The sequence below is a fragment of the Arachis hypogaea genome, chromosome 18 (genome assembly GCF_003086295.3).
Source record: "Arachis hypogaea cultivar Tifrunner chromosome 18, arahy.Tifrunner.gnm2.J5K5, whole genome shotgun sequence".
In the NCBI taxonomy this organism is placed as follows: domain Eukaryota; kingdom Viridiplantae; phylum Streptophyta; class Magnoliopsida; order Fabales; family Fabaceae; genus Arachis; species Arachis hypogaea.
In genome coordinates this window covers 99498628-99526227 of record NC_092053.1, presented here as the reverse complement: position 1 = coordinate 99526227, position 27600 = coordinate 99498628, and the positions used below count along the sequence as shown (strand labels likewise).

Sequence of the window (27600 nt, the reverse complement as noted above, 5' to 3'; positions counted from 1 at the left end):
AATGTCCTATGAATCCATCACCTCTCTTAAATAAAAAAAATGTTTTTAATTCAAAAGAACAAGAAGTACATGAGTTTCGAATTTATCCTTCAACTTAGTTTAATTATATTGATGTGGTGACAATACTTTTTGTTTTCTGAATGAATGCTTGAACAGTGCATATGTCTTTTGAAGTTGTTGTTTAAGAATGTTAAATATGTTGGCTCTTGAAAGAATGATGACAAGGAGACATGTTATTTGATAATATGAAAAATCATAAAAATGATTCTTGAAGCAAGAAAAAGCAGTGAATACAAAGCTTGCAGAAAAAAATGGCGAAAAAAAATAAATAAATAGAAAAAGAAAAAGCAAGCAGAAAAAGCCAAAAGCTCTTAAAACCAAAAGACAAGAGCAAAAAGCTAATAACCCTTAAAACCAAAAGGCAAGGGTAAATAAAAAGGATCCCAAGGCTTTGAGCATCAGTGGATAGGAGGGCCTAAAGGAATAAAATCCTGGCCTAAGCGGCTAAACCAAGCTGTCCCTAACCATGTGCTTGTGGCGTGAAGGTGTCAAGTGAAAACTTGAGACTGAGCGGTTAAAGTCAAGGTCCAAAGCAAAAAAGAGTGTGCTTAAGAACCCTGGACACCTCTAATTGGGGACTTTAGCAAAGTTGAGTCACAATCTGAAAAGGTTCACCCAATTATGTGTCTGTGGCATTTATGTATCCAGTGGTAATACTGGAAAACAAAATGCTTAGGGCCACGGCCAAGACTCATAAAGTAGCTGTGTTCAAGAATCAACATACTAAACTAGGAGAATCAATAACACTATCTGAACTCTGAGTTCCTATAGATGCCAATCATTCTGAACTTCAATGGATAAAGTGAGATGCCAAAACTATTCAAGAGGCAAAAAGCTACAAGTCCCGCTCATCTGATTGGAGCTATGTTTCATTGATATTTTGGAATTTATAGCATATTCTCTTCTTTTTTATCCTATTTGATTTTCAGTTGCTTGGGGACAAGCAACAATTTAAGTTTGGTGTTGTGATGAGCGGATAATTTATACGCTTTTTGGCATTGTTTTTAGTATGTTTTTAGTAGGATCTAGTTACTTTTAGGGATGTTTTTATTAGTTTTTATGTTAAATTCACATTTTTGGACTTTACTATGAGTTTTTGTGTTTTTCTGTGATTTCAGGTATTTTCTGGCTGAAATTGAGGGACTTGAGCAAAAATCAGATTCAGAGGTTGAAGAAGGACTGCTGATGCTAATGGATTCTGACCTCCCTGCACTCAAAGGGAATTTTCTTGAGCTACAAAACTCAAAATGGCGCTCTTCCAATTGCGTTGGAAATTAGACATCTAGGGCTTTCCATCAATATATAATAGTCTATACTTTGCTCGAGTTTAGACGACGCAAAAGGGCATTGAACGCCAGTTCTACGCTGCAGTCTGGAGTTAAACGCCAGAAACACGTCACGAACCAGAGTTGAACGCCAAAAACACGTTACAACTTGGCGGTCAACTCCAAAAGAAGGCTCTACACGTGTAAACTTCAAGCTCAGCCCAAGCACACTCCAAGTGGGCCCCGGAAGTGGATTTATGCATCAATTACTTACTTCTGTAAACCCTAGTAACTAGTCTAGTATATATAGAACTTTTTATCATTTTATTCACAGTCTTGGTTACTCCGGTTCCCCTCTGGGGCCAAGACCAATGAACTCCATTATCATTTATGTATTTTCAACGGTAGAGTTTCTGCACTCTATAGATTAAGGTGTGGAGCTCTGTTGTTCCTCATGATTTAATGCAAAGTACTACTGTTCTATGTTCAATTCAACTTATTCCGCTTCTAAGATATTCATTCGCACTTCACTATGAATGTGATGATCATGACAGTCATCATCATTCCCCCATGAATGCGTGCCTAATAACCACTTCCGTTCTACCTTAGATTGAATGGATATCTCTTGGATATCTAATACAGGGACCGAGTCCGAGTTATTGGTATCTTCGTGGTATAAGTTAGAACCCATGGATGGCCATTCCTGAGATCCGAAAAGTCTAAACCTTGTCTGTAGTATTCCGAGTAGGATCTGGGAAGGGATGGCTGTGACGAACTTCAAACTCGCGAGTGCTGAGCGTAGTGACAGACGCAAAAGGAGGGTGAATCCTATTCCAGTATAATCGAGAACCTCCAGATGATTAGCCGTGCCGTGACAGAGCATTTGGACCTTTTTCACAGAGAGGATGGGATGTAGCCATTGACAACGGTGATGCCTTATATAAAGCTTGCCATGGAAAGGAGTAGGAAGGATTGGATGAAGACAGCAGGAAAGCAGAGGTTCAGAGGAACGAAAGCATCTCTATACGCTTATCTGAAATTCTCACCAATGAGTTACATAAGTATTTCTATCTGTATTTTCTGTTTATTTATTATTAATATTCGAAAACTCCATAACCATTTGATATCCACCTGACTGAGATTTACAAGGTGACCATAGCTTGCTTCATACCAACAATCTCCGTGGGATCGACCCTTACTCACGTAAGGTTTTATTACTTGGAGGACCCAGTGCACTTGCTGGTTAGTTGTATCGAAGTTATGAATTAAGATTAGAGCACCAAGTTTTTGGAGCCATTACCAGGGATCACAATTTCGTGCACCAGAGGGCTAGGCCTACTATGGGGGTGTTGGTATTTCGGTTGAGGTTGAGATTGTGAGGGTTGTTGGTATGATTGTTGGTATTGTGGTTGACCTTGGAGATGTTGATGGTAGTAGACTTGAGCATTTTGGTTGGGTTGAGCTTGAGGGGCTTGGTTCCACCTTTGGTTTTGATTGCTTCCATGTTGGTAGGGTCCTTGGCTGTAGTTTAGTCTTTATGGATAGGAGTTAGCTACCGCCAATGTAGTGTCCTCTTGGAGCTGAGGGTACTCATCGGTGTAATGAGTGTTACATGCACAAACACCACATATCTTTGGTGGTCCTTCAATTCTTGGAGGTTGAGGTGGGGCAACTATCAAAGCTTGAGGGATTTGTTGCCCTTGGGTGAGTTGTCGCAACAAGATTGTCATTTTCTCGAGGGTCTTGGTTAGAATAGGGTTGAGTAGAGTAGAGTCTGCTAGATCAGATATGACTTCCCATGCTTCGGCAGCGGTCTTGTTTTTGGTCAACGATCCTCCACTCGCGGCATCTAAGAGAAGCTTGTCTTGGTGGTGCATTCCTTGACAGAAATAACTGATAAGAACCAACTCATCAATCCTATGGTGAGGACAAGCCTCCAGCAACTTCTTAAATCTCTCCCAATACTCATACAAAGTCTCCCCATCCCGTTGCACAATGCAAGAGATCTCTCTTCGTAACTTGTCGGTTTTATGGGGAGGGTAGAACTTTTCCAAAAACTCTTTACGCAACAAGTTCCAATTGGATCTAACTTCACCTGGTTGAGTATAAAACCACTCCTTCACTTTCTCCTCCAAAGAGAAAGGGAAAGCAAAGACCAACACCGCGGCTTCATCCGCCCCATGTCTTCTCGTAGTTGCACATGCAACTTGGAAATCCTTTAGATGCTTCAGAGGATCTTTCCCAGGCAGTCCATTGTATTTGGGAAGCAAGTTTATCGTGCCGGACTTGAGCTCAAAATTTGGGTCTAAAGCCGGATACAAGATTTGAAGCGGTTGAAAGTCAAGATCAGGAGCTCCGGCCTCCTTCAAGGTGATTCTTCGAGGTGGGTCCGCCATGACGGTGTCACCTGAGTCACTCAAAGAGAGTTTAGTACTCCCCACAGATGAATATAGAGTCTCCTCGTTGATTGGAGAATGATAGTCACGGATGGGTGGTGATAGTGAGCGGGAGGTTTCCCCAAGGGGTCCCGATTCACTATCCACAAAAGCTAACCGGCGCCGAGCTTGCCTTATATGAGTTAAAGTTCTTTTAATTTCTAGATCAAAAGTGGCCAAGCTCGGGTCTGGAAGCGACCGTGTCATTCAACTGAGGAGGCAATGAAAACCATGCAATTATGAAAAGCAAAACAAAAATATGCAAGTAAGCAAGAGCACTTAACAATCAACAACTACTAACTAACTGATGCCAAGGCATGTTAGCCTATTTTTACTAGTCTTTTTCCGTTGTTTTTAATAAGTTTTATACACTTTCTTGAGTTACAAGTAAGCCATTTGGGTAGAAATTCATGTGTATTTGGATTCAATCAACCATGAGTAAATTGATGTATTTTCATGAGGTTTTGTGCTATAATTGCTTATATGTCAAGGATGAGAAGAAGTCTCATGATTTTAGCATAGCTTTGATGTATTTATTGATTGATGACAGGTGACCAAAAGGCTTGGAGGAAGGTTGAAGAAAGGGAATGGCAGCAATGGAAATGAAGGCAGCAAAGCCACCCTGGGAAGAGCTCACGTTTGTGCCAACATTTGCCTCAAACTTGAGGTCAAGCGTTGGCTCAAAAATATACCAAGGAGATGCCAACGTTTGCGCCAATGTTCGCCTCAAACTTGAGGTCAAACGTTGGCTCAAAATATACCCAGGAGATGCCAATGTTTACGCCAACGTTTGCCTCAAACTTGAGGTCAAACGTTGGCTCAAAAATTAACCCTGGAGGAAGCAACGTTTGCACCAACGTTTGCCTCAAACTTGAGGTTAAACGTTGGCTTAAAAATTAACCCTGGAGGAAGCAACGTTTGCGCCAATGTTTGCCTCAAACTTGAGGTCAAACGTTGGCACAATAACACACCCAGGAGGACTAACGTTTGCGCCAACGTTTGCCTCAAACGTGAGGTCAAATGTTGGCTGCAAAAATTGCCTTGGAGGGAGCACGTTTGAGCTCACGTTTGACCTCAAACATGAACTCAAACATGAGTGACAGAAAAGCACCGTTCTGCATAATGCTAACACGCAAACGTTTGAGTTAACGTTTACCTCAAACGTTGACTCAAACGTGAATGATCCTAAAGCCCATAATGTAACAGAGTTCTTCTCAAGACCAAGAGCAATCAACCGGGGCTATCTTTAACCCAATTCCATCAAGGCCAAGGCCCAAATTCAAGGCTTAATGATCAATAGAAGGAAGTGTATAAATAGAATCTAGTTTGATTTAGAAAAGACCGGAACTTTTACTTTCACCTTTTCTTCTTTGAGAATTTTCATTCTGTAAATTGATTTTGGATCTTGGAGAATTGGGAGGAGAATTGAGTTCTCCCCCTCTCTGGGTTTTCTTGTTTTCTTTTCTGCAAAGCTTGCTTGAGTCTTGAAAGTGAAGAGTTGAGGAAATTCTGTCTCAACCTCACCTTGAGATCTCTTTGTTCCTTTTTGCACAATTCAAGTTTTTTTACTGATTTTCATCTTTCATTTTGTCTGCAATTATTTTCTGAATTGGATCAAGGAAGGTAGTGAGATCTAAACTTAGTTTTCTAGTCTCTTGACCCCTGAGATCTGCATTTTCATTTTAGTTCATTTGCTGAATGCTTCTTCAAGCTGATTTACTTTTCTGTTTGAGATTCACTTTAGTTTAATTCATCCTTTATTCTTCTATCCATTGCAATTTTACTTTCTCTTGTTTAATTTCTGCAATCCCAATTCCCAATTCCTTTTATAATTCAAGCAATTTACATTTCTTGAACTTTAAGTTTCAGTCATTTACATTTCTTGCAATCTAAGTTTCTGTTTGCACTTTAAGATTCAGCTTCTTTACTTTCTTTGCCCTTTAATTTACAGTCAATTGCCCCTCTCCCTTTACTGTTCATGCAATTTAGCTTCTGTCAATTACAAATCACTCAAATCAAATCTTGCTCGCTTGACTAAATCAACCACCTAACTAAAATTGCTCAATCCTTCAATCCGTGTGGGATCGACCTCACTCACGTGAGTTATTATTACTTGATGCGACCCGGTACACTTGTCGGTGAATTTTGTGTTGGATCGTTTTCCAACACATCAAGTTTCTGGCGTCGTTTCCGGGGATTGATTAGGTTGACAATGATTAAGTGAGGTGGTGATCTAGATTAAGCAATTTTTCTTTATTTTTGACTAACACATTAATTGTTTGAATTTTTGCCTAAGCTAACCAAAACTTCACTCTAGAAATGGATTGAAGTGTTACTATTTTTCTGGTTTTGTGTGATTTTTATGTTTAGTTTGTATGTCAGGGACAAGGGGAGCTATACCCTCGTTTTGTGAACAAGACGAAAGAACCCTCAGGAGATTAAGAAGAGCAGAAAGAGGGAAAGGCATTGTTGGAGAAGAGGATTCAGAAGAAGAATTCCAAGATATGGAGGAACACTCAACAAACCCAACAAATCCACCAGCAGGAGCAGCCAACAACAACAACAATCCACCACAGAGAAAAGTTTTGGCTTCCTACACATTTGCAAATCCTAGACATTGTGGGAGTAGCATTCTTACCCCAAATGTTAATGCAAACAATTTTGAACTAAAGTTACAGCTCATCACCTTGGTTCAAAACAACTGCTCCTATGGAGGAGAACCACTTGAAGACCCAAACCAATACTTATCCATCTTTCTGAGGATTTGTGATACTGTCAAAACCAATGGTGTACATCCTGACATTTACAAGCTGCTGTTATTTCTATTTTCCCTCAGAGACAAAGCTACTCAATGGTTGGAATCCTTTCCAAGAGATAACATCAACAATTGGAAAGATCTAGTGAGCAAGTTCCTTGCCAAATTTTACCCGCCTCAGAGGATTATTAGATTGAAGACTGAAGTACAAACATTTACACAGATGGATACTGAACCCATCTATGAGGCATGGGAGAGATACAAGGCTCTAATCAGGAAGTGCCCTCCTGAAATGTTCAATGAATGGGACATACTGCAGATTTTTTATGAAGGCTTGACATTGAAATCTCAGGAGGCTCTGGATCACTCAGCATGGGGCTCTTTACAATTGATGAAGACTGCAGAGGAGGCCTAAAATCTCATTGATATAGTGGCTAACAACCAATATTTCTTTGCTCACCAAAGGCAACGCCAACCATCACAAAGGAAAGGAGTGATGGAGTTGGAAGGAGTGGACTTAATCCTAGCTCAAAACAAAATGATGCAGCAGCAGATTTAGCAACAATTTGAGCAAATGGCCAAGATGATTGATAGCCTCCAAGTTGCAGCAGTAAATACAAGTCAGCCATCAACCACATGGGGGCAAGGTGAAGAAGCTTGTGAAGATCAACAGCAAGAACAAGTGAATTACATGCACAATCAAGGCTCTAAACACAATGAGGTTTATGGTGACACTTATAACCCATCCTGGAAGAACCACCCCAACCTCAAATGGGGAGACAATCACACTCAGACTCAACAGCCATGACAAAGGAATTCAAACCAAAACAGTTGGAAAAACACAAACCACAACAATCAGTAGAATAACAACCAAAATACATACAGAAAACCACAAAACACTTACCCCAACTCTGACCATCATCAATCCAATAACCAAGTCACCAACCAAAATACTTACCATCAACCTTCAACACCCCACACCCAACCAATCTCACAAGACTCTCAGAGGATCACCAACTTGGAGCTCTTAATGGAGAAAATGATGAAGCACCAAGAAATGACAACAAAGAACCAGGAAGCTTCCATGAAAAATATGGAGAGGCAGATTGGACAGCTTTCCAAGCAAATTGCTATTGAGAGACCATCAAGCTCATTACCAAGCGACATCATTCCTAATCCAAAAGAGGAGTGCAAAGCTATACAACTAAGGAGTGGGAAGACATTGGTGGACAACAAAGAAGCAACCAAGAAGCCTAAGGAAAGCAACAAAGAGCCAACAGAGAAAGAGAAAGCCAGCAACAAGGATATGACAACAAGCAAGCAAGCTCAAGAAAAAGAAGACCAACCACAAATCTCAAGAAAAGGGAAGGAAGCAATGGAAGAACCAACCAAGGATCACAGGCAGGGAGTGAACTTCACACCTCCATTGCCATATCCCCAAAGGTTCAATAAGGAGACTAAGGACCAACACTTCCCTAAATTTCTTGAAGTTTTTAAGAAATTGGAGATAAATATTCTACTGGCTGAGGCATTAGAGAAGATGCCTCTATATGCAAAATTCTTGAAAGAGCTCATCAACAAAAAGAGGAGTTGGCAAGAGAAGAAAACAGTGCTTCTCACTGAAGAATGTAGTGCCGTGATTCAAGGGGGTATTCCACCAAAGCTCAAAGATCCAGGGAGTTTTGTAGTTTCATGTACCATAGGTAAGATGACCTTAAACAAAGCTCTCTGTGACCTTGGTGCTAGTATTAATCTGATGCCGTTATCAATGATGAGAAAGCTCGCCATAGAAGAACTCAAACCTACCAGGATGTCTTTAGTGATGGCTGACAGATCAATCAAGACACCCAATGGCATTGTGGAAAATCTATTAGTGAAGGTTGGGGAGTTTATCTTCCCTGCAGACTTTGTAATTTTAGATACAGAAGAAGAAGGAAACAATTCAATCATCTTGGGAAGGCCATTTCTAGCCACAGCCAAAGCTATTATTGATGTAGAGAAGGGAGAGATGATCTTCAGGGTGCATAATGAGCAAATGGTCATCAATGTCTTCAAATCAATGCAACACCCCCCTGAACAAGGGAACTACATGAAGGTGGATATGATAGAAAGTCTGGTAGAGGAAATGTTAGAAGCCACTTGTCATGAACTACAGGACGAAGAAGTGGAGGAGGAACAAGAAGAGGAAGTGACAGAAATCTCCAGTGAAGATAAGGAGAAGGAGAAGCCAAAACAGGAGTTGAAGCCTCTTCCCCCTCACCTCAAATACGTGTTCCTGGGAGAAGAAGAGGCCCTGCCAATGACAACTCCTCTTTGAATGTGGAAGAAGAAACAAGGTTGATTGAAGTGTTGAAAGCTCACAAAACAGCCTTGGGTTGGACAATTGAGGATATCAAAGGCATTAGCCTAGCCATTTATATGCATAAAATTCTTCTGGAAGAAGAATCAAAGTCTGTGGTTCAACCCCAAAGAAGGCTCAATCCAGCCATGAAGGAGGTAGTTCAAAAAGAAGTCATGAAGCTATGGAATGCTGGGATAATTTTTTCAATCTCTGACATCTCATGGGTGAGTCCGGTTCAAGTTGTACCAAAAAAGGGAGGAATGACAGTCATCACTAATGAGAAGAATGAGTTAATCCCCACTAGGACAGTGACTGGGTGGAGAATGTGCATAGACTATAGGAGATTGAACGATGCTACAAGAAAAGATCACTTCCCTCTACCCTTTATTGATCAAATGTTGGAGAGATTGGCAGGTCATGCTTATTACTGCTTCCTAGATGGATACTCTGGGTACAATCAAATAGTGGTGGACCCCAAGGATCAAGAGAAGACTTCCTTCACATGTCTATTTGGAGTTTTCGCCTACAGGAGGATGCCCTTGGGGCTGTGCAATGCCCTAGCCACCTTTCAAAGGTGTATGCTTTCCATTTTCTCTGATATGGTGAAAAAATTTTTAGAAGTCTTCATGGATGATTTTTCTGTCTTTGGCAATTCATTTAACACTTGTCTGCATCATTTAACTCTTGTTTTGAAAAGATGCAAAGAAACTAACCTGGTGTTAAATTGGGAGAAGTGCCATTTTATGGTTCCTGAAGGGATAGTTCTTGGGCATAAAGTATCATGCAAAGGTATAGAAGTTGATAAAGCTAAAATAGAAATTATTGAAAAACTTTCTATACCTGTTAATGTGAAAGCAGTAAGGAGCTTTCTTGGGCATGCTGGCTTTTATAGGAGGTTCATCAAAGATTTTTCAAAAATAGCAAAACCATTGAGGAATTTGCTAATGCTTGATAGCCCTTTCATCTTTGATGACACTTGCAAACATGCCTTTGAAACCTTAAAGAAAAAACTCATTACAGCACCAATTATCACACCCCCTGATTGAAAACTACCTTTTGAACTTATGTGTGATGCAAGTGATCTTGCTATTGGTGCTGTGTTGAGGCAAAAGAAAGACAAGCTGCACCATGTCATATATTATGCCAACAAAGTGTTAAATGAAACACAGAAAAATTATACCACCACCGAGAAAGAGCTTTTGGCAATTGTATATGCATTTGATAAGTTTAGACAATACTTGATTGGTTCAAAGTTATAGTATATACTGACCATGCTGCTCTCAAGTATTTAATGTCTAAACAGGATTCAAAACCAAGGCTTATTAGGTGGGTGCTGTTGCTACAAGAGTTCGATATTGAAGTAAGAGATAGAAAGGGGAGTGATAATCAAGTAGCAGATCATTTATCAAGAGTGCCACAAGAAGCCAATCAGGATAGACCACAGCAAGTGAATGAGAATTTCCTTGATGAGCACCTTTTTCAAGTTCAGCAAGCACCTTGGTTTGCCGACATAGCAAACTACAAAGTGGGAAGGAAGATACCCCAAGAATTCTCCAAGCAACAGGTGAAGAAGCTAATTAATGAAGCAAGAAGGTTCTTGTGGGACGAACCTTTCTTATTCAAGAGATGCTCTGATGGAGTAATTACGAGGTGTGTCCTTGAAAACGAAATGAGAGATATATTGTGGCATTGCCATGGTTCAGCCTATGGTGGACACTTTGGACCAGAAAGAACAGCTGCAAAGATACTGCAGAGTGGCTTCTATTGGCCAACTATCTTCAAGGATGCCAGAGAGTTTGTTCACCAGTGCAATAAATGCCAAAGAGCTGGAGGGCTGACAAGAAGGAATGAGATGCCTCAAAATTTCATTCTGGATGTGGAGCTATTTGATCTATGGGGGTTGATTTCATGGGACCCTTTCCCCCTTTCTACTCTTTCAGATACATCTTGGTGGCAGTGGAGTATGTCTCAAAGTGGGTGGAAGCCATAGCCACAACCACCTGTGATGCACAGATTGTCCTTCAATTCCTTAAGAAGCACATATTCACTAGATATAGAGTGCCCAAGGGTCTTGTTAGTGATGGTGGTGGCCATTTCTGCAACAAACAGATGGAAAAACTGATGCACCTAAGGACTTACTCCCTCAAGTCTCTCTCCTCCATACATGCACACCACAGGCACATGGTTTGTTATTTTCTTTCCTTGAGGTCATGGTGTCCAGCACCTCTTTGGGTTACTAAATGTTCTGTAGCAAGGTTGCTCTTGATAGTGGATTTTCAGTTGATAATCCTGGGTTAGTTAACCCAAGTTACCAAGTGATGAAGTACTCCTAAGAACTTATTCATCCAAGCAGATCCTTGGTACAAGAGCACCACAAACACATCCCTCAAGGTTCAAGCCCTTGGTGCCTAGCCTTATTCTTTATTACCTTTCTTTCTTTTTTCAACTCTTAGTGTTCTTTTCCTTTTTCTTATTGGGATCTTATTATTTAGCTAGTCTCATGGGGTGTGTTTCAAGCATATGATTTATGACAGATAGTTACCTTCCCACCTTGTTGGTGAACCAACTTAGCTAAGTGATTACTACACCACAAATTTTAGGACTTACTCCACAAATTGAACTCCACTTTGGTCTTTCATAACATCTCTTTTTATTTAGCTTAAAAGGACAAACATACAATAAGCAAGATGCAGATGAAGATAGATAACTTGAACCAGCACACATATGAAAAAGGCAAGAAAAATACTAAAGACAGCATTGAAAATCCTAAACTACCATGGAAGCATGTTCTATTTCATACATGATTTTTCTTATTTAATACTTGAAAAAGATGGGACAATGAGGGAACTCCACCACCTTTTACTCATGAGGTTGTTCGCGCTCTCCTTCTTGTTTGTCCTCTTTGTGTTTTTCTTGAGTGCTTGCACTCCCACTTCCCTTGCTTTTTCCAATCAACTTTTTCCAGAAGCCAGCATCTTCCATCTTCTTTTTCAATGTTTCCTTCTTCTGTTTCACCTTCCTTTCCTCTTGTTCTGTGAGATCTTTTTGGACCTCATCATACCTAGGGATTGCAGAGTGTAGATTATGCATATGACCAGACATATAGTTCAACTTGGTTTGAGTGTTTATGTTGAACTCCTCCCTATGTAGTTGCCGTCCTTCACTAAGTACGCTGAACTCATTGAATTCCTTTGTCTGAGCTAGCTGACGTTGGTTGAGTTCTTGAAGGTGTTTATCTTGACGCTCTTGCCTTTCAGTCACTTGATTGATGGCTTGAGTGAGCTGGGAGTAGTGTTCCATTTGCTGTTTCTGCCACTCCCCTTGTTGATTCATCCAATTAGAAAGGAGTTCTTCTTGACGATCCATCCTTTGGGATTGAATGTGTAGTTGTTGCTCTTGCCCTTCCATATATCTCCTTGCCAAGTCCTCAATGGCTCCTTGAATGTGGCCCAGATTTATATTGGTTAGATCATAGTGCTCTTCTTGCTGGTATTCTTCCTGATGAGGTTCTTCTTGGTGAGGTTCTTCTTGTGATGTTCTTTTCCCTATTTGAGGCCTTCTTTGTTGTTGGGCGGGTGCCACATAAGTTATTCGCTGTAACGTGACTGACCTTCCAGGGTTTACCCAACTTGGATTGTTGTCCTCGAAGACTACCTTGGCTTTCGTACATAGTCTAAGGATGGTGCTGGGGTACCAAAGTCTAGCACATGGATCATTCTTCTCGGCTGACTCTTGAATCCCCTCAGCTATAATCTCGTGCAGATTGATGCCTCCACCCTTTATTAAGCAATGTACCATAGTAGCTCGAGTAGTGTTAACCTCCGAATTATTTGCAGCTGGGAGGATAGATCTCCTCACGAGCTCAAACCATCCCTTGGCTTCCGGGATGAGGTTTCCTCTCCTGATGAACTGAGGTCTTCTATCCGAATACCTTTCCTAGTCAGATCCTATAACACACATATCATTCACAATTTCTTCAAGTTCATCATTGTCGGGGCCATTACTTATTCTTACATGATAACTGGGCTCATCAAAATGTGGCGATTTCAGCTGAAGAACCCTCGTTAAGGCATTGGGGCTGAAGTCCACCTCTGTTCCTCTCACATAACTTTTGAAGGTGGGGACCTTAGTTTTGTCTTCTCTGACCACATTTGCATAGAATTCTTTGATGAGGTTTGCATTTATCTTTGCTTCTGGATTTGTGAGCCTTTGCCAATCCTCGTTGAACTGGAATGTTAACTCAGGCAATATCTTTTTGAGCTTTATCCGTTCAAATTCAAGTTTATGGAATGCAGTTTTAAATTTCCCTTCATCAAAAGGGCTGCCCTCAACCGGTTCCTTTCTCTTTTGCCTCTTGGAGCTCGATGATGCCATGAGTAAGAGTTGATGTGTGAAAGTGTTGAGGGGTTGTGGATAAATGGTGAAATTCGGTTGGGTTTGGATAGGGTGAGATGAAGGGATTTGGGTTCCGAAAGTGTGAAGTATAAAGAATGGGATTTGGAATGTGAAGGGGAGTACGGACTAGGAATCACTTATATAGGAAAGTGATGAGTGAATGAAAGGTGTGGATTGATGGGGTGGTTATGTGATGGACGGATGGGGTTTAGCAATGGATGAGCACAAGGATCATCAACTTTATGATGGGGTTGGTTCAGTTTCCAAGCTTGTTCTTCTTCCAATGTTGCATGGCGACAATTCCCAATGCAATCTCCTTGAAGACACGTGTATAGTCCTCTCTTTTTGTGGTGGCCGAATCCTCCTTCAATTGTCCCATCAATTCTCCTACAGTATAAAAGAAATATGATTAATAAAATTGTGGAAAGTGGCGGCAAAATTTAAAAAAAAGAAGAGAAAGAGTAACTACTTTTTAAAATTTTTGTTTCTAGTTACTAATTGCTATTCATGAGTGCAAACCAACTAACCAACTAAATGTCCATGTATGCAACATTGGTGACACCAAATTTAGTTTGTGGCACTGTGGTGTAAGAAGATTTGTTCAAGGTGCTAAGAGTGACATGCTATGAGTTGCATTCATGTTCTCTTAGTGTGCCTTGAACACCAAACTTGTTCTTCACTATATGTTGCATTCAAGGATATGTCAAAGTTGATTTGAATTTCATGAACCTTGTTTTATTAACTACTTTAAAAGCATGTAAAACATGGGTTGCCTCCCATGAAGTGCTTCTTTAGCGTCACTAGCTTGACGTTCTGCCTTTTGTCAGGGTGACTGGTAGTGCTTCAGATCTTCTCCTCTTGCAGTAAACCTATATCCATTGGCTTCATCAAGGATCTCTACATGTTCTAGGAAGAGAACTTTGTTGATGGTGAAAACCTTGGGTAGCTGAGATGGGATGGTGGGGAGATGAGGTGGGATATCTGGGAAGTAAGCTGAGATCACTTTATCCCCTGGAGAGAAATCTTCTGTAGGGATCTTCTTGTTCCTCCATCTCCTTGGTGCCTTCTTCTTTGTTTCTTTTGCTGTTATCCTGCTCTTTGTGGTCTCTTTTCCTAGGGAGATTTTTTTGCTGGTCTCATATGATTCTGGTGGTTTTGGCTCCACTTGAGTTTTCTTTAGCTGTGACACCTTCTGGCTGTTTTGCTTATCAACCAAGGGGATTCCCATGTGTACATTTTGTGCTTCAGTGCTTGTTTCTTCCACCAGTGCTTTGTTGTGATTTTCCCTTGGTTCCTTGTTTTCCTGGTCTGCTTCTTGTGAGGGTTTGAAGACATTGAATGCGAGTTGTTCATCATGTATCCTCAGTATTAGCTCTCCTCGCTCCACATCTATGAGTGCTCTGGCTGTAGCTAGGAACGGTCTTCCCAATATGATTGGGTGGATGGGACTCTCTTCCATTTCCAATATGACAAAATCTGTGGGGAGGAAATAGTTTTCCACTTTCACCAACACATTTTCAACCATTCCCACTGCTTGTTTTTGAGTTTTGTCAGCCAGCCTGATGACTACGTCTGTGGGCGTTAGCTCATTGATCTGCAGCTTCTTCATTAGAGATAGAGGCATTAAGTTGATGCTTGCTCCCAGGTCACAAAGTCCCTTATCAATCAGTGTTTTTCCTATGGCACAGGGGATGTGAAAACACCCTGGGTCTTTCCTTTTTGTAGGCAACTCTGTTTGAATGAGAGCACTGCACTCCTTATTCATCACTATTGTTTGTCCTCCCTTGAGTGAGCTTTTCCTGGTTAGCAGCTCCTTCATATACTTAATTTATGAGGGCATTTGTTGGAGGGCCTTGATGAATTGTATATTTACATGGAGAGATGCAAACATGTCAAGAAACCTTGAGTATATTCTCTTCTCTACACCACCATTGAGTATTTGGGGAAAGGGTGCATAGAGTCTCAGCAGCTCCTTCTGTGTGATTGTGGTTTCTTGATGATTCTCTTCCTGCTTTTCTGCTGATGTATCTTCACGTTGTTCTAATGGTTTGTTCGGCTCTTCCTCAGTCTCCTTATCACTTATAGTAACCATCTTGCAATCTTCCCATCTGACCTTCTTTGCTTCACCTCTCGGATTTTTTTCTGTGTCACTTGGAAAGCTATCAGTAGGTTTGGGGATCTTCTCAGAAAGGTATCCCAATTGAAACTCCAGCCTCTTGATGGTGTCTCCCTGGTTCTTGATATTGGCTCGCACCTCCTCCTTGAACACCTTGTTATCTTGGATTTCCTTACATATGCCCTCAAGTAGAGTCTCAATCCTTGATAGTCTTTCTTCCGAATATGAAGAGTTGAGATTGGAAGGATGAGAAGGGCCATTTTGACTTTGGTATGGATGTTGAGAGGTGTTGTTAGGTGGGTGTTGATATGACCTCTGTGTGGAGTGTTGGTGAGCTGCATTGTTGTTGGGGTTGTGGCGTCTCTGATCTTGGCCTTGATCCTGTTGGTTTCCCCACCCAAAGTTTGGGTGGTTCCTCCAACCGGGATTATATGTTTTGGAGTATGGGTCATGGTGCTGCCTAGGTGAATTTCCAATGTAGTTGGCTTGTTCCTGATCACCCTCTGCTTCATCATTCACTCCTTCTTGAGCTGCTGCTGAGGTGGTGATTGCTGCCACTTGATTCCTCTCCATCTTTTTGGTAAGGTCAGCCAACTGCTTGGTAATAAGCTTGTTTTGAGCTAGCAGTGCATCCACATTGTTCAGCTCCATCACTCTTCTAGTGTTGCCTCTTTCAAAAGCATAGAAGTAGTCATTCTCTGCTACAGTCTCAATGACATCTATGGCTTCTTCAATGGTCTTCTTCTTGTTCAGAGATCCCCCGGATGAGTGGTCTACTGCCTTCTTTGATTCATACGAAAGGCCTTCATAGAAAATGTGCAACTGCACCCATTCATTGAACATATCTGGCGGGCATCTTCTTGTCAGGTCCTTAAACCTCTCCCATATTTCATATAGAGTCTCACCATCTTGCTGCCTGAAGGTTTATACCTCAGCTCTCAACCTATTGATTCGTTGAGGAAGATAGAATCTTGCCAAGAATTTGTTCACCACGTCTTTCTAGGTTGCTAAACTCTCCTTTGAAAAGGATTCCAGCCATTTAGATGCTTTGTCCTTGAGTGAGAAGGGAAACAGAAGTAGTCTATAGGTGTCAGGGTGAACACCATTAGACTTCACAGTATCGTATATCCTCAGGAAGGTGGTTAGATGTTGATTGGGGTCTTCTTGGACACTTCCTCCGAATGAACAATTGTTCTGAACAAGGGTGATGAGCTGTGGCTTTAGTTCAAAGTTGTTGGCATGTATGGTTGGCCTTTGGATGCTACTTCCACAGTTTCCTGGATTTGGGTTGATGTAAGAACCCAGAACTCTTCTCTCTTGTCCAGCCTGATGCGCTGGACCTTCTCTGCTATGGTTGTGAACCTCTTCTTCATGATGGTTCTCCATATTCTCATCCATGTCTGGTTCAAAGTGCTCCTCCTCTTCCTCAGCACCAACTACTGTCTTCCCTCTTGCTTCCCTCCTTAATCTAAGGAAGGTCCTCTCAGGTTCAGAATCAAAGGAAGTTGAAGCTATGCTTCTTCTACCTGTCATACACCCAATAAGGCACAAGCAAGAAAGATAGATGCAGACAATATTTTCTGCAGAAATACTGTTAGTGTGAGTGATGCAATATATCAAACAGTTAGTGGGTCAGTGAACCAAATATTAAAACAAAATGCAGGTAACACCACTAATGGGTGAAAGGTAAAGGGAAAGAAATAACTAAAACTGAAAGTAAATTACTCAGATGAAACTAAATCAAACAAAAGGAAAATGCTCAATCTATTTATCCACCAATTTAATCATTGTTGATACAAAATCAATCCCCGGCAATGGCGCCATAAACTTGATGCACGGAAACTTGTCTCTTAACATATCTCCGTCGGCAAGTATACCGAATTGTCGTCAAGTAAAAACTCACAATAGAGTGAGGTCGAATCCCACAGGGATTGATTGGTCAAGCAACTTTAATTAGAGGAATGTTCTAGTTGAGCTAAGCAGAATTTGGTTTGAGAGTTGCAGGAAATTAAATGGCGGGAAGGTAAATAGCAGAAAATGTAAATGCTGGAAATAAAGAGCTGAAAATAGATGACGGAAAATAAATTGAAGAATCTTAAATGGGAATGGGGAAGATGATCATAAAAGTAATTGGCAGAAATTAAAGAGAATGGGTAAGATCAGAAATGGGGAGTTCATTGGGCTTAGGAGATGTTGCATCCTCCGGATCAAGTTCATTTTTATCTCTTCCTCAATCAATGCATTCATTGATCTCCTTGGCAATCTTAAGTGATTGAATTCCAATTCCTTGGTAATTCAATCTCTCAAATCTTGATCAATAGCCAATTTCTTGGCCCAATTGCTCATGAGAAGAGATGAGTTATGGTCACTGATTATACCACATGTATTTCCAAATCAAAGTGTTGGTAGGATTATATGTCACTATATCCATCCAAACCCCAATTTTGTCCAACATGAGAAAGCATTTCTAGCATGATCTCTTCATTCCTCTTCCAAGGTTTCGAAGAGATCCAAGTATGAATAGCTTCTTTTCCAAGATAACTACTCAATTGGATGAAGATTGAAAGCTTTCTAGTAAAATCAAGAGAAAAGAAAGAAGAAGAATAATGAAAACTATTATTGATCCATCAAATTACAACAGAGCTCCCTAACCCAATGAAAGGGGTTTAGTTGTTCATAGCTCTGGGAATGGAAAACAAAGATGGAGAATGCATTCTGAAAAGTTAAACTAGAAGTTGTAGAGAAAGTAAAAAATACAGAGAGTAATTCTAATAATGCCCCCAAAAGCTCCCTTCTAGTTCAAAGTTCTCCCAATTTATACTATTCTTCTGATCTTCTAGTTGCTTCTTCAAGTCTCGGATATGGGCCTTTGGATCTTGAGTTGAAGCAGTTATCTTCTTCAGTGGGCTCAGCTTTACTTGCAGAGAAAGTGTGCAGTAGGTATGGACTGTAGCTTGGGGCGTTAGTGGTGTTAACGTTAAGTGAAACTGTGGGGTCGAGAACGTTAGTGACAATCACCTTTTTCACTAATGTTCCTAACCCAAAAATGGTCCACATTAACTTCAACGTTAGTAGCACTAACGTGACCACTAACGTTGCTTCTTGGCCCTTCGCAAACGTTACTGGGGTTTACCTTTTCCAATAACGTTGAGAGTACCCCTTTCTCCCTACGTTAGAGTTCACGTTAGTATAGTTAACGTGGCCTTTAACGTAGGCTTGCCAAATCTTCGAGAGCGTTAGTGACACTTACCTTTGTCACTAACGCTTCAAAACGCCCCTTCTTCCCACGTTAGAGTTCACGTTAACTAGGTTAACGTGACTTCTAACGTGGTATTGATAGCCAACTCCAACGTTAGTGACAAAGGTGAGTGTCACTAATGTTGGCTCATCATCCCTCTTCTCCACGTTAGCTTCCACGTTAATGTAATTAACGTGGCAACTAACGTGGCTCATAGTGGCTTAATCAAACGTTAGTGACAAAGGTGAGTGTCACTAACGTTGGTGATTCCTTGCTCCCTCCACGTTAGAGTCCTCGTTAACTAGGTTAACGTGACTCTTAACGTGGCAAATATGAGCTTAGTCCAACGTTAGTGACAAAGGTGAGTGTCACTAACGTTGGCATTATCTTCCTCATCCACGTTAGAGTTCATGTTAACTGAGTTAACGTGACTCTTAATGTGGCCAGCTGCCACTTTGGAACGTTAGTGGCACTTACTTTTACCACTAACGTTGGAGTTCTACTTCTCTTTCATGTTAGCTTCCACGTTAACATAGTTAACGTGGCAACTAACGTGGGCTATGATGGCTCACGAAGGCATTAATGGCGATCACTTTTCTCATTAACGTTGCAAGCTAGCCTCCATTCCACGTTAGTGGTCATGTTAGCTAGACTAACGTAGCTACTAACGTGGTTCTTCTTTGCTTCCTTTGTCCTGAAATCAAGCAATAAAGTACATCAAAGCTCTAATCCAAGTTATGAGACATGCATCATTCAATTTTGTCATTTAATTCATGCATAATTCTCATGAAATCATGTAAAATTCACAATGTTTGCTTGAATCAAGATGTAAGTGATTCTTTACCCAAAACTTGCTTATTTTCTAAGAAAGTGCTTGAAACTACCCTAAAACCATAAAGAAAACGTCAGTGAAATTGGCCAAAATGCCCTGGCATCACAACACCAAACTTAAAGCTTGCTTGTCCCTAAGCAAGTACTGGAACAAGAGAATGATGGATGAAATGACAAGATGAATGAATCATTCTTGTGGAAGTCATGTCCTTGGTTTTATGGAGTTTCATGCATAGCAACTTAGGTTTATTCCTTTACTGGCTTTCGGACCTTTATCATGCCTTGGAATACTCACTTGATGGCACCCTTTGAGACTGTTATTTATTGATCCCTTTGTCTTTCCAAGGTTTATTGCATCCTTAGGCTAAGTGTTCTGTGAGAGGGCGACTCTTTAAGATAAGTTTTCAGCCAACACTCCCGAACCAGTTGGTTCAAGGTGCTAGGTGTTGAAACACCCCTAAGGACTTACTCCCTCAAGTCTCTCTCCCCCATACATGCACACCACAGGCACATGGTTTGTTATTTTCTTTCCTTGAGGTCATGGTGTCCAGCACCTCTTTGGGTTACTAAATGTTCTGTAGCAAGGTTGCTCTTGATAGTGGATTTTCAGTTGATAATCCCGGGTTAGTTAACCCAAGTTACCAAATGATGAAGCACTCCTAAGAACTTATTCATCCAAGCAGATCCTTGGTATAAGAGCACCACAAACACATCCCTCAAGGTTCAACCCCTTGGTGCCTAGCCTTATTCTTTATTACCTTTCTTTCTTTTTCAACTCTTAGTGTTCTTTTCCTTTTTCTTATTGGGATCTTATTATTTAGCTAGTCTCATGGGGTGTGTTTCAAGCATATGATTCATGACAGATAGTTGCCTTCCCACCTTGTTGGTGAACCAACTTAGCTAAGTGATTACTACACCACAAATTTAAGGACTTATTCCACAAATTGAACTCCACTCTGGTCTTTCATAACATCTCTTTTTATTTAGCTTAAAAGGACAAACATACAATAAGCAAGATGCAGATGAAGATAGATAACTTGAACCAGCACACATATGAAAAAGGCAAGAAAAATACTAAAGATAGCATTGAAAATCCTAAACTACCATGGAAGCATGTTCTATTTCATACATGATTTTCCTTATTTAATAATTGAAAAAGATGGGACAATGAGGGAACTCCACCACCTTTTACTCATGAGGTTGTTCGCGCTCTCCTTCTTGTTTGTCCTCTTTGTATTTTTCTTGAGTGCTTGCACTCCCACTTCCCTTGCTTTTTCCAATCAACTTTTTCCAGAAGCCAGCATCTTCCATCTTCTTTTTCAATGTTTTCTTCTGCTGTTTCACCTTCCTTTCCTCTTGTTCTGTGAGATCTTTTTGGACCTCATCATACCTAGGGATTGCAGAGTGTAGATTATGCATATGACCAGACATATAGTTCAACTTGGTTTGAGTGTTTATGTTGAAATCCTCCCTATGTAGTTGCCGTCCTTCACTAAGTACGCTGAACTCATTGAATGCCTTTGTTTGAGCTAGCTGACGTTGGTTGAGTTCTTGAAGGTGTTTATCTTGATGCTCTTGCCTTTCAGTCACTTGATTGATGGCTTGAGTGAGCTGGGAGTAGTGTTCTATTTGCTGTTTCTGCCACTCCCCTTGTTGATTCATCCAATTAGAAAGGAGTTCTTCTTGACGATCCATCCTTTGGGATTGAATGTGTAGTTGTTGCTCTTGCCCTTCCATATATCTCCTTGCCAAGTCCTCAATGGCTCCTTGAATGTGGCCCAGATTTATATTGGTTGGATCATAGTGCTCTTCTTGCTGGTATTCTTCCTGATGAGGTTCTTCTTGGTGAGGTTCTTCTTGTGATGTTCTTTTCCTTATTTGAGGCCTTCTTTGTTGTTGGGCGGGTGCCACATAAGTTATTCCCTGTAACGTGACTGACCTTCCAGGGTTTACCCAACTTGGATTGTTGTCCTCGAAGACTACCTTGGCTTTCGTACACAGTCTAAGGATGGTATGGGGTACCAAAGTCTAGCACCTGGATCATTCTTCTCGGCTGACTCTTGAATCCCCTCAGCTATAATCTCGTGCAGATTGATGCCTCCACCCTTTATTAAGCAATGTAACATAGTAGCTCGAGTAGTGTTATCCTCCGAATTATTTGCAGCTGAGAGGATAGATCTCCTCACGAGCTCAAACCATCCCTTGGCTTCCGGGATGAGGTCTCCTCTCCTGATGAACTGAGGTCTTCTATCCGAATACCTTTCCCAGTCAGATCCTATAACACACATATCATTCACAATTTCTTCAAGTTCATCATTGTCGGGGCCATTATTTATTCTTACGTGATACCTGGGCTCATCAAAATGTGGCGATTTCAGCTGAAGAACCCTCGTTATGGCATTGGGGCTGAAGTCCACCTCTGTTCCTCTCACATAACTTTTGAAGGTTGGGGCCTTAGTTTTGTCTTCTCTGACCACATTTGCATAGAATTCTTTGATGAGGTTTGCATTTATCTTTGCTTCTAGGTTCGTGAGCCTTTGCCAACCCCTTTGTTCGATCTTCTCTCGAATCTGTGGGCATTCATCCTCGTTGAACTGGAATGTTAACTCAGGCAATATCTTTTTGAGCTTTATCCGTTCAAATTCAAGTTCATGGAATGCAGTTTTGAATTTCTCTTCATCAAAAGGGCTGCCCTCAACCGGTTCCTTTCTCTTTTGCCTCTTGGAGCTCGATGATGCCATGAGTAAGAGTTGATGTGTGAAAGTGTTGAGGGGTTGTGGATAAATGGTGGAATTCGGTTGGGTTTGGATAGGGTGAGATGAAGGGATTTTGGTTTCGAAGGTGTGAAGTATAAAGAATGGGAATTGGAATGTGAAGGGGAGTACGGACTAGGAATCACTTATATAGGAAAGTGATGAGTGAATGAAAGGTGTGGATTGATGGGGTGATTTTGTGATGGACGGATGGGGTTTAGCAATGGATGAGCACAAGGATCATTAACTTTATGATGGGGTTGGTTCAGTTTCCAAGCTTGTTCTTCTTCCAATGTTGCATGGCGACAATTCCCAATGCAATCTCCTTGAAGACACGTGTATAGTCCTCTCTTTTTGTGGTGGCCGAATCCTCCTTCAATTGTCCCATCAATTCTCCTACAGAATAAAAAAAATATGATTAATAAAATTGTGGAAAGTGGCGGCAAAATTTAAAAAAAAAGAAGAGAAAGACTAACTACATTTTAAAATTTTTGTTTCTAGTTACTAATTGCTATTCATGAGTGCAAACCAACTAACCAACTAAATGTCCATGTATGCAACATTGGTGACACCAAACTTAGTTTGTGGCACTGTGGTGTAAGAAGATTTGTTCAAGGTGCTAAGAGTGACATGTTATGAGTTGCATTCATGTTCTCTTAGTGTGCCTTGAACACCAAACTTGTTCTTCACTATATGTTGCATTCAAGGATATGTCAAAGTTGATTTAAATTTCATGAACCTTGTTTTATTAACTACTTTAAAAGCATGTAAAACATGGGTTGCCTCCCATGAAGCGCTTCTTTAGCGTCATTAGCTTAACGTTCTGCCTTTTGTCAGGGTGACTGGTAGTGCTTCAGATCTTCTCCTCTTGCAGTAAACCTATATCCATTGGCTTCATCGAGGATCTCTACATGTTCTAGGAAGAGAACTTTGTTGATGGTGAAAACCTTGGGTAGCTGAGATGGGATGGTGGGGAGATGAGGTGGGATATCTGGGAAGTAAGCTGAGATCACTTTATCCCCTGGAGAGAAATCTTCTGTAGGGATCTTCTTGTTCCACCATCTCCTTGGTGCCTTCTTCTTTGTTTCTTTTGCTGTTATCCTGCTCTTTGTGGTCTCTTTTCCTAGGGAGATTTTGTTGCTGGTCTCGTATGATTCTGATGGTTTTGGCTCCACTTGAGTTTCCTTTAGCTGTGACACCTTCTAGCTGTTTTGCTTATCAACCAAGGGATTCTTAGGTGTACATTTTGTGCTTCAATGCTTGTTTCTTCCACCAGTGCTTTGTTGTGATTTTCCCTTGGTTCCTTGTTTTCCTGGTCTACTTCTTGTGAGGGTTTGAAGATATTGAATGCGAGTTGCTCATCATGTATCCTCAGTATTAGCTCTCCTCGCTCCACATCTATGAGTGCTCTGGCTGTAGCTAGGAACGGTCTTCCCAATATGATTGGGTGGATGGGACTCTCTTCCATTTCCAATATGACAAAATCTGTGGAGAGGAAATAGTTTTCCACTTTCACCAACACATTTTCAACCACTCCCACTGCTTGTTTTTGAGTTTTGTCAGCCAGCCTGATGACTACGTCTGTGGGCATTAGCTCATTGATCTGTAACTTCTTCATTAGAGATAGAGGCATTAAGTTGATGCTTGCTCCTAGGTCACAGAGTCCCTTATCAATCAGTGTTTCTCTTATGGCACAGGGGATGTGAAAACTCCCTGGGTCCTTCCTTTTTGTAGGCAACTCTGTTTGAATGAGAGCACTGCACTCCTTATTCATCACTATTGTTTGTCCTCCCTTGAGTGAGCTTTTCCTGGTTAGCAGCTCCTTCATATACTTAATGTATGAGGGCATTTGTTGGAGGGCCTTGATGAATGGTATATTTACATGGAAAGATGCAAACATGTCAAGAAACCTTGAGTATATTCTCTTCTCTACACCACCATTGAGTATTTGGGGAAAGGGTGCATAAAGACTCAGCAGCTCCTTCTGTGTGATTGTGGTTTCTTGATGATTCTCTTCCTGTTTTCCTACTGATGTATCTTCAGGTTATTCTAATGGTTTGTTCGGCTCTTTCTCAGTCTCCTTATCACTTATAGTAACCATATTGCAATCTTCCCATCTGACCTTCTTTGCTTCACCTCTCAGATTTTTTTCTGTGTCACTTGGAAAGCTATCAGTAGGTTTGGGGATCTTCTCAGAAAGGTATCCCAATTAAAACTCCAGCCTCTTGATGGTGTCTCCCTGGTTCTTGATATTGGCTCGCACCTCCTCCTTGAACACCTTGTTATCTTGGATTTCCTTACATATGCCCTCAAGTAGAGTCTTAATCCTTGATAGTCTTTCTTCCGATGATGGAGAGTTGAGATTGGAAGGATGAGAAGGGCCATTTTGACTTTGGTATGGATGTTGAGAGGTGTTGTTAGGTGGGTATTGATATGACCTCTGTGTGGAGTGTTGGTGAGCTGCATTGTTGTTGGGGTTGTGGCGTCTCTGATCTTGTCCTTGATCCTGTTGGTTTCCCCACCCAAAGTTTGTGTGGTTCCTCCAACCGGGATTATATGTTTTGGAGTATGGGTCATGGTGCTACCTAGGTGAATTTCCAATGTAGTTGGCTTGTTCCTGGTCACCCTCTACTTCTTCATTCACTCCTTCTTGAGCTGCTGCTGAGGTGGTGATTGCTGCCACTTGATTCCTCTCCATCTTTTTGGTAAGGTCAACCAACTGCTTGGTAATAAGCTTGTTTTGAGCTAGCAGTGCATCCACATTGTTCAGCTCCATCACTCCTCTAGTGTTGCCTCTTTCAGAAGCATAGAAGTAGTCATTCTCTGCTACAGTCTCAATGACATCTATGGCTTATTCAATGGTCTTCTTCTTGTTCAGAGATCCCCCAGATGAGTGGTCTACTGCCTTCTTTGATTCATACGAAAGGCCTTCATAGAAAATGTGCAACTGCACCCATTCATTGAACATATCTGGTGGACATCTTCTTGTCAGGTCCTTAAACCTTTCCCATATTTCATATAGAGTCTCACCATCTTGCTGCCTGAAGGTTTGTACCTCAGTTCTCAACCTGTTGATTCGTTGAGGAAGATAGAATCTTGCCAAGAATTTGTTTACCATGTCTTCCAGGTTGCTAAACTCTCCTTTGAAAAGGATTCCAGCCATTTAGATGCTTTGTCCTTGAGTGAAAATAGAAACAGAAGTAGTCTATAGGTGTCAGGGTGAACACCATTAGACTTCACAGTATCGCATATCCTCAGGAAGGTGGTTATGTGTTGATTTAGGTCTTCTTGGACACTTCCTCCGAATGAACAATTGTTCTGAACAAGGGTGATGAGCTGTGGCTTTAGTTCAAAGTTGTTGGCATGTATGGTTGGTCTTTGGATGCTACTTCCACAGTTTCCTGGATTTGGGTTGATGTAAGAACCCAGAACTCTTCTCTCTTGTCCAGCCTGATGTGCTGGACCTTCTCTGCTATGGTTGTGAGCCTCTTCTTCATGATGGTTCTCCATATTCTCATCCATGTCTGGTTCAAAGTGCTCCTCCTCTTCCTCAGCACCAACTACTGTCTTCCCTCTTGCTTCCCTCCTTAATCTAAGGAAGGTCCTCTCAGGTTCAGAATCAAAGGAAGTTGAAGCCCTGCTTCTTCTACCTGTCATACACCCAATAAGGCACAAGCAAGAAAGATAGATGCAGACAATATTTTCTGCAGAAATACTGTTAGTGTGAGTGATGCAATATATCAAACAGTTAGTGGGTCAGTGAACCAAATATTAAAACAAAATGCAGGTAACACCACTAATGGGTGAAAGGTAAAGGGAAAGAAATAACTAAAACTGAAAGTAAATTACTCAGATGAAACTAAATCAAACAAAAGGAAAATGCTCAATCTATTTATCCACCAATTTAATCATTGTTGATACAAAATTAATCCCCGGCAATGGCGCCATAAACTTGATGCACGGAAATTTGTCTCTTAACATATCTCCCTCGGCAAGTATACCGAATTGTCGTCAAGTAAAAATTCATAATAGAGTGAGGTCGAATCCCACAGGGATTGATTGGTCAAGCAACTTTAATTGGAGGAATGTTCTTGTTGAGCTAAGCAGAATTTGGTTTGAGAGTTGCAGGAAATTAAAGGTGGGAAAGTAAATAGCAAAAAATGTAAATGCTGGAAATAAAGAGCTGAAAATAGATGACGGAAAATAAATTGCAGAATCTTAAATGGGAATGGGGAAGATGATCATAAAAGTAATTAGCAGAAATTAAAGAGAATGGGTAAGATCAGAAATGGGGAGTTCATTGAGCTTAGGAGATGTTGCATCCTCCGGATCAAGTTCATTTTCATCTCTTCCTCAATCAATGCATTCATTGATCTCCTTGGCAATCTTAAGTGATTGAATTCCAATTCCTTGGTAATTCAATCTCTCAAATCTTGATCAATAGCCAATTCCTTGGTCCAATTGCTCATGAGAAGAGATGAGGTATGGTCACTGATTATACCACATGTATTTCCAAATCAAAGTGTTGATAGGATTATATGTCACTATATCCATCCAAACCCCAATTTGGTCCAACATGAGAAAGCATTTCTAGCATGATCTCTTCATTCCTCTTCCAAGGTTTCGAAAAGATTCAAGTATGAATAGCTTCTTTTCCAAGATAACTACTCAATTGGATGAAGATTGAAAGCTTTCTAGTAAAATCAAGAGAAAAGAAAGAAGAAGAATAATAAAAACTATTATTGATCCATCAAATTACAACAGAGCTCCCTAACCCAATGAAAGGGGTTTAGTTGTTCATAGCTCTGGGAATGGAAAACAAAGATGGAGAATGCATTCTGAAAAGTTAAACTAGAAGTTGCAGAGAAAGTAAAAAATACAGAGAGTAATTCTAATAATGCCCCCAAAAGCTCCCTTCTAGTTCAAAGTTCTCCCTATTTATACTATTCTTCTGATCTTCTAGTTGCTTCTTCAAGTCTTGGATATGGGCCTTTGGATCTTGAGTTGAAGCAGTTATCTTCTTCAGTGGGCTTAGCTTTACTTGCAGAGAAAGTGTGCAGTAGGTATGGACTGTAGCTTGGGGCGTTAGTGGTGTTAACATTAAGTGAAACTGTGGGGTCGAGAACGTTAGTGACAATCACCTTTTTCACTAACGTTCCTAACCCAAAAATGGTCCACATTAACTTCAACGTTAGTGGCACTAACGTGACCACTAAAGTTGCTTCTTGGCCGTTCGCAAACGTTACTGGGGTTTACCTTTTCCAATAACGTTGAGAGTACCCCTTTCTCCCTACGTTAGAGTTCACGTTAGTATAGTTAACGTGGCCTTTAACGTAGGCTTGCCAAATCTTCGAGAGCGTTAATGACACTTACCTTTGTCACTAACGCTTCAAAACGCCCCTTCTTCCGAC

At 40.9% G+C, this 27600-nt stretch overlaps 2 non-coding genes across 2 annotated transcripts; both read left to right on the top strand.

The window, feature by feature from the left end:
- The first annotated feature begins 3239 nt into the window (after positions 1–3239).
- On the top strand, positions 3240–3346 carry LOC112773863 (small nucleolar RNA R71). Its single transcript, XR_003188388.1, has one exon. It is a non-coding gene; the product is annotated as a small nucleolar RNA R71 (small nucleolar RNA).
- A 12859-nt stretch (positions 3347–16205) lies between these two features.
- Positions 16206–16312, top strand: LOC112774376 (small nucleolar RNA R71). The gene has a single exon (XR_003188869.1). It is a non-coding gene; the product is annotated as a small nucleolar RNA R71 (small nucleolar RNA).
- Positions 16313–27600: the final 11288 nt, after the last annotated feature.